This window comes from Callorhinus ursinus, unplaced genomic scaffold (assembly GCF_003265705.2).
Source record: "Callorhinus ursinus isolate GAN/ISIS: 27379988/994484 unplaced genomic scaffold, GSC_fseal_2.0 scaffold62, whole genome shotgun sequence".
NCBI classification, from domain to species: domain Eukaryota; kingdom Metazoa; phylum Chordata; class Mammalia; order Carnivora; family Otariidae; genus Callorhinus; species Callorhinus ursinus.
This window is the reverse complement of record NW_027397124.1, coordinates 7,516,356-7,523,648: the sequence shown is the minus strand read 5'-3', so window position 1 is coordinate 7,523,648 and position 7,293 is coordinate 7,516,356. Positions and strand designations below refer to the sequence as shown.

Below are 7,293 nucleotides of genomic sequence, written 5' to 3'. Positions count from 1 at the left end.
TCAGCGAGGAGGGTCTAAAGTGTGCAAGGGTGTGGGGACTTCTAAGAATGTGGGTTTTGAGTCGAAATAGAAACTTTTCCTTACATTCTGACTCACAGGGGATTAGAAAGTAGTGGATGGATTAGAAGAAAATGCTTCAGTTAAGAATTTAATCCTGTTAGGCAACAGTAAGTCACTTTTCTTAAAGGCTCGCTTGCCAAAAAGTCGAAAGAAAGAAAAAAGGGTGCATCCACAGCTTGTGAGATAATTGTTTCTGAAGAGCTGCCTGCCTAAGGCCTCTTGAAGGCTAGTTTTTCTTCCAGTTTGCATGACTTTCTCTTTTGAAGAGAACAATGGATTTTCTGCTGGAGTGTGAGCCATTAGCATAGGGCTTCCCCCGCCTGGTGTCTGCGTCCCCAGGGGGAGCTGGAATAGACTGGGGTTGGGGGGAGCCCTCTGGGAGGGACTCTGGCTCCAGTCCTGTTGCCAGAGCTCAATTATGCAGGGGGGAGGAAGATGGAAAACGAAACCAAATGGTTAAACTGATTTTTGCTTTGCAGACTGGAAAGCTGATTCAGCTCTCCCAGTCCCCTTGCTTCACAGAACTCCCCTTCCAGGGTGAGGACTTGGCTTAAGATCTGTTTTGTTCTATTGTTTCTATTGTTGTATTTAAAATGTCCCTTAGTGGAGGAGTTGGGGCGGGCAGACCAATTATTGGCAAATTATTGACATGAAGGAACCAGAGGAACACATAATTACTTGAGTGACTTTCGACACCAGAAACCCCCATAAATTTATATAAAAATTACCATTATATGCCTAGAACCCTTGTATTACTGGGAGAAGCTCCTACAGTTGAAGAGTCTGAGGGCAGATTTCAGCGACAAACCAATCCAGTTTATGGACCCAAGCAAATGCCGGAGAGGAATGGTCAAAGCCCCTGTTGTCTCTGAGTCCAGGGACAAATCCTAGAGAGTCGCACCGAGTCTTTGGTACAGTGCCTCTTTCCAAGTTGTTCCGAATCTAGTTGCAGAGACAAGAGAGAAATGATTGTACGTTTATTTTATTTTATTTTATTTTATTTTGCTTTATTTTACTTTTTAAAGAGAGAAAGCCTTTTTTTTTTTTAAAAGATTTTATTTATGTATTTGACAGAGAGAGCAAGAGAGCACAAGCAGGGGGAACAGTAGAGGGAGAGGGAGAAGCTGGCTTCCCGCTGAGCAGGGAGCCTGATGCGGGCCTCCATCCCAGGATCCTGGGATCATGACCCGAGCCGAAGGCAGATGCTTAACCATCTGAGCCACCCAGGTGCCCCTGATTGTGCGTTTACTGGCATAAAGACCATATTTAATATCACGTTATAAAGGCAGTTCAGAGTTAATAACTGAATGTACTATGCCAAAAAATATTTGTCCTTTTGTTGTGTTGTTCTATTATATTGGGTAAGAGATCATCAGAGGTTTTCCCTTGGATCTACTACCATGGGAAAAATATATTATGATTATTGTTCAGTTGGTATGGTGGTTAATTTTATGTCAGTTGACTGGGCTCTGGTATGCCCCCACGGTGGGTAAAACATCATCTCTGGGTTTATGTGTGTGTGTAAGGGTGTTTACAGAAGAGATTAGTGTTTGACTGAATAGACAGAGCCAAGAAGATTGCCCTCATTCAGATGAGTGAACCTCATCCAATCCTCCAAGGGCCTGAATAGAGCAAAAAGGCAGAGAAGGGGTGAATTTGCTCTTTCTGCTAGAGCTGAGTCATCTACCTCCTCCTGCCCTCAGACAAAGGTGCTCTTTGGGTTTGGACTGAAACTACACCTCTGGCTTGCAGATGATAACATCATGGGACTTCCCAGCCTCCATAAACTCCTAAGTCAGTCCCTCATAATAATCTTTTTCTCTATATCTCTATATATCCTATTGGTTCTGGTTCTCTGGAGAACCTTAAATGTACTCAGTTCATAAGAGGTGTATATGTATACTTGGGGGCGGGCGGGGGGGTGGTGGTGCACATAATCCAGGTTGGTGTCAGACATTTTGGGGCTACCAAAGGAAGGAACTAATATTTACAGAGTGAGTTTTACCTGCCAGACACTAAAAAGATATATAAAAACTGTTTACAGGGTGGGGTAAAAATAGTATCTCCTTTTCACTGGCAGCCTCCATGCAATTCTGGATTTTTATCTGCTCAAATTAGTGGGAAGTCAGTGTTTCCTTCATCATTGATTCAGCAAATGTTTATGCATGCCTATGAGTCAGGCTTCTGGGGACTGTCAGCCCAACATGCTCAAGAATCCCCAGGGAAACTCACTCAAACTGGATTACCAACCTGGTCATATTGGCCTCTTGCCAGGAGAGCGAATGCTTTAACACATCCCTCACAGCCAAGGGTGTGGAGGTGGATGGGTTTAGAAGCTGGCCACCAACATGGTACCACGGCTGTTCTTGTTGCCTTGGGCACTGTGTGCCTGCATCTGGAAAGTCTCTACATCACCCAGATGCTGGGGTCCATGGGATCCTCCCACAAAGTGAGTAGAGCATGGCTTCTTCTGAGTCATCTGTGGTTAAATCAGGGAGGAAGTAGAAAGCCCAGAGACTTGGATGTCCAAAGTGTCCAGACACTTATCATAGTGATACTCTTGCTTTCAGCACCATGGGCGTCCTCATGCATGCATGCATACATTCATTCATTCATTCACTTTCTTCTATTTACTAAGCATCCCTCCACTGTGCCAGAAATGGTTCCAGGCACTGGGGACACAATGAACAAAACACTGGCCTCTGCCCTTTGGAAATTACATTCTAACAGAAGGAGGTAGGAAACAAATAAGCAAATGCAGTAAATGGTATGTCTCAGACCTATGGAGGAAAACAGTCAGGGAGGAGTAGACTGGCTACTCTTAGATTGGCTGAGACTAGCCAAGGGTGTGTGGAGGGTGAAGCTGCTGTTAGAAATAGGTGGACAGGAAAGGTTTGACAGGTAAACCGACATTTGATCCAGCGGATGTGAGGGAGTGCACCACTGCACAGAGAAAAATCATTCCAGGCAGGAGGAGTCACAAGGGCAAAGGCACTGGATGGGAGTGTGCCAGGGGCCAGTGTTCAGACCTTGGTGAGCACAGAGGAGAAGGGTGGAGGATACCATTGGTGTGTGTACGTGGGAAGGGGGGTAGATTATCAGAGGCCCTGTAGGCCTTGTAACATCTAGGGCAGTTACCCAAGAGAGCCATTACCCCTGACAAAATGGATTTCTGCCAGTGAGCCCAGGTAGCAGCATGGTATCCAGGAATAGGACTGGACTGTCCCTTCTTTTCTTACTATTGACCTCCCTCAAGGGAACTAAGACAGGCTGTCATCCCAACTCTACAACTATTCTTTTCTCCTCCCTCCTTCCCTTCCCCTCACTCCCTCCCTCCCTCCCTTTCCCTCCCTCCCTCCCTCCCTCCCTCCCTTCTTTCCTTCCTTCCTTCCTTCCTTTCCCTCTCTCTCTGTCTCTATCATATCTATTATCTATCTCTATCCATCTATCATCTGTCTATCCATCATTTATCCATCATCTATCATCTATCCATCTATCTATCCATCATCTATCATCTATCTATCTATCTATCTATCTATCTAATCAATCATCCATCATCTATCATCTATGTAGTGATAGATGGATAATTTAATTTTTGATTATGTAATACATTCATAACCAACAGATATAGAAAAAAAGAGTATTTTTTCCTATGATGATGAGCTCTTTGATATATTTACTAGTTCTATGACTTTTTCCTTTTACATTTATTTCTGCGTTTATGTCTTTACTAATTCCTTTTTTCCACTTTTATCTGAGTTAGATGCTTTATTTATTTCAATTTTTCTTGTAAGTATTTAAGGCTATATACATTCCCCCCTGAGCACTGCTTTACGCGTGCTTTGTGGGTATCATATGGCTTCATTGAAGCTCTTCATATTCACTCCTATGGCCTCTTTCCTGGGCATAAGCCTGTCAGCAGGGCACCTGGGTCAGGACAGGGTTTGAGCCTCACAGATCCAGGGTGAATGCTCATCATTGTTTCTCAGCCCTTAATGAGAAGATTTGCGTTTCATCTCCAACCCTCATGAAGAATTCTCAGGGACCTTATAATTCTGTATAATCAGGATTTGGTTGGTGTTTTCAAGCCCATCCAACATATTTTAATGATTTTGTTTTTCTTTTGTTTTTTTAGATTATTTACTTATTTGTTTGAGAGAAAGAGAGAGAGAGAGAGAGAGAGAGCGTGTGCATGCACACAAGCTGGGGGTGGGGCTGGGGCAGAAGGAGGGAGAGGAAGAAGCAGGCTCCCAGGCCCCTGAGATCATGACCTAAGCTGAAGGCAGATGCTCAACCAACTGAGCTACCCAGGTGCCCCTAAATGATTTTGAATAGCAAAAGGAAGCTATCCTTTTTCTTCCAAGGGGGTCTTCCTATTTCGATGGGGCAAAGAAGTTAATGGGCAGAAGAATGCTGTCTGAGTCCGCTCAACAGCATTCATGGTCCAAATCCCAGGGGATTCAGGGTGTGGCTTTGAAGAACCCTCCCCTGCCCAGAGTCAGTACCCACACATCTTCTTGCACCTACATTATTTCATGACGATTTTGCAAGGTAATAATTTTTATGCCCACTTTCACACACAGACGCAGGTGTTTAGGAAAGTCAAATACCTTACATGAATTGACATGCTGAGGGCAAAGATAGGATTCAAACTCAGGTCTGCCCTTGAGTCTAGACCTTTTACAGTGTACTGTGTTGCCTCCTCCTAAGTTTCACTGTTTGTGCTTCAATTACATAGCTATGTCAGGAAGTGATACCTCCTTTCCAAATTGGTTTTCAAGATAATCCAAGCTTAGCCCTTCAAGCACCAACAATCTGAAAACTATGTGGATATAAATATTTCTAGAAGGTGCTATATATTTTTCTTTCTCCTTAAACAGCACATTCAACAGATTTTCAGTTTTGGTTTGATGACTCACATCATCTTTATGAACATCAATTATTATGTAATGCTATAATATAGGGAGTTTAGGTACCTCGCCCCAGGCTAGACAGCTGTTAAGTGGGGAGACCATTCAAATCCAGGCCGTCTGGCTCCAGAGCCCATGTTCTTAGCAACCACATGAAGATGCCTCACTAAGAGCTCAAAAGAGTCAGAATCATGTTGGACTGAAAATAACTTGTTCCAATAGGGTGGGTTGAAAAAAGCAAGGAGGGAGGACCTGGAGGCATCAAGCAATTTTAACAGAAGGGGAGATGAGGGTCTACTGTGCTCACATTTCAAGCCAGAGAAATGCTAGGTCATAGCCAAAGTCCAGAAAGGACCAGGTCAGAGTTAGGGGTGTATTTCATTAAAAAACAAAGGAATGGAGGGCGCCTAGGTGGCTCAGTTGGTTGAGCGTCTGAGTCTTGATTTCAGCTCAGATCACGATCTCAGGGTTGTGAGACTGAGCCCTGCGTCAGGCTCCCCACTCAATGGGGAGTCTGCTTTTTTCTCTCTCTCTCCCTCTCCCTCTGCTTGTGCTCTCTTTCTAAAATAAATAAATAAATCTTAAAACAAAACAACAAAGAAATAGATATCAAGGAATCTCTAAATGGGAACCTGAGATAAAAGACATGTTAGGAATTTCTTAGAGGAACTAATAAATAGCATCCTCTATCCTGCTCAGGTTTTGAAAAACCTGAGGGACCCAGAGCATCACATGGGGCCACAGTATTTCTTTATTATTGTTAAAGGCTAAGCTAGAAGCCATAGCTCGTTGTGAGAACCAAATGGGCCTGCAAAATCATTCCAAAATTGAATGCACTTACCCCTCGTTCGTGTGGGCATGGGCCAGGTGAGAGTGTGGAGGAGTAGAGGACAGGGCAGGTAGAGGGCAGGTAAGTTTGCTCCCAAGAGACAAAATGATAGAGCTGAACCAAGAATGCCCAGTCTGGTCATCTCAGAAGACTCTCCACCTCTTGGAGGGTGGAGGGGGGCTAGAAGTTACATTAATAGAAGCCCTTTCATGTGGAAGGAAACACAGGGAGTCCCTCTAATGTTATTGTGAACAGACTTTAATAGTGCATCCTGCAACTTTTCAGCCATCCCATATTCAGCTAGAATTGATCATACTTGTCCACCCTGTCCTGATGGTGGTGGGCAGGAAATGCTGGTAGAAGAGCAGACAGGAATTAAACTGGGATTTCAAAGATGGGAGGGTTTTAAATAAGTAGAGCAAGAATGTTAGTCCAGGCGGGACCAAATGATCTGAACCAAGAACTGTTCGTTTCCTATTTAGGGGACAAACATGGGAGTTGACATGCTTGAAGAGATTTGGGAAAGGTAAGTGTGCAAACCATCCCTGCTGAAGAGGTCGCAGGTTTCCAGAGCTCCGGAGTGCTCAGTCCTGTAACTGAGCTTTCTGGCTGTGAAGGCAAACAAACCAACCCACTACTGTATAAATGTCCTGCCCCTCTATGTGAGTCATGTGCCTGTGTGCTGTCACATTTATGTTCTACCCTTCCCTTGCTCTGCTCTGCATCGCAGGGAGCTGCGTTTCCAGGGACCCCTTAGCGGGCTTCCAGCTGGGTTTGGTCCATAAGAGGGACTGGGATGAGCTTGGAGGGCGAGATGTAGGGAGAAGCAAGATATGTTTTGTTCTCTCTCTGCTCTGGGTGACATCTCCAGCAGTAACTGTATCTCTCCTAGGCTCCTGCTCCCGACAGGTGTCCTTGCTGTGGTTCCAGCTCGGCTGGGTGGCCCCAGATTCGGAACTCTAGCCACACTGCCTCCTCCATGTGGATGTCTTGATTGCATCCGTGTCTTCTGGATCCTGAGACCCTCCAACACTCGTGCAATCACTTCTCTTGTATTAAAGTCCCTCTGTGTGAAGTGTCTAGGGTTGTTTTTCATTTTCTGGGCTGGAGCTGACTGATCCACTGCTCCCCCTCCCACTCAAATTCAGTGAGGTTTATGACACGACGACAGATACATGCCCAAGTGCTACTTCCCAAAGCAGAGCTTCCAAGTGGGACCCCAGGCTGAGGAGGAGCGTGTTAAGATTTGCTCCTCGGAATGATTACTTTGCTTACATGTGGAGAAGCATGGTAGATGCTGAGACTGGGAGGGAGAACTCGGTTGGAGACAATAGTCCAGGAGAGTGATGATGAGGCTCAAAGCCAGGTCGTTGTAGTGCCTATGTAGGGGGAGGGTGGGAGGGTAAGGGACCTGAGATTAGCCTAGAGAGCTAGCCATGGCAGGACCAGGTCCCTGACTGGACGGGGGTATGTTGGGATGTGGAGGAGACTGGA

General features: G+C 45.2%; 1 long non-coding RNA gene across 1 annotated transcript; it reads left to right on the top strand.

Moving 5' to 3' along the window:
• The first annotated feature begins 537 nt into the window (after positions 1-537).
• On the top strand, positions 538-6,854 carry LOC141371247 (uncharacterized). Its single transcript, XR_012376047.1, has 3 exons — positions 538-597; positions 6,282-6,325; positions 6,692-6,854. It is a non-coding gene; the product is annotated as an uncharacterized lncRNA (long non-coding RNA).
• The last annotated feature ends 439 nt before the right edge of the window (positions 6,855-7,293 follow it).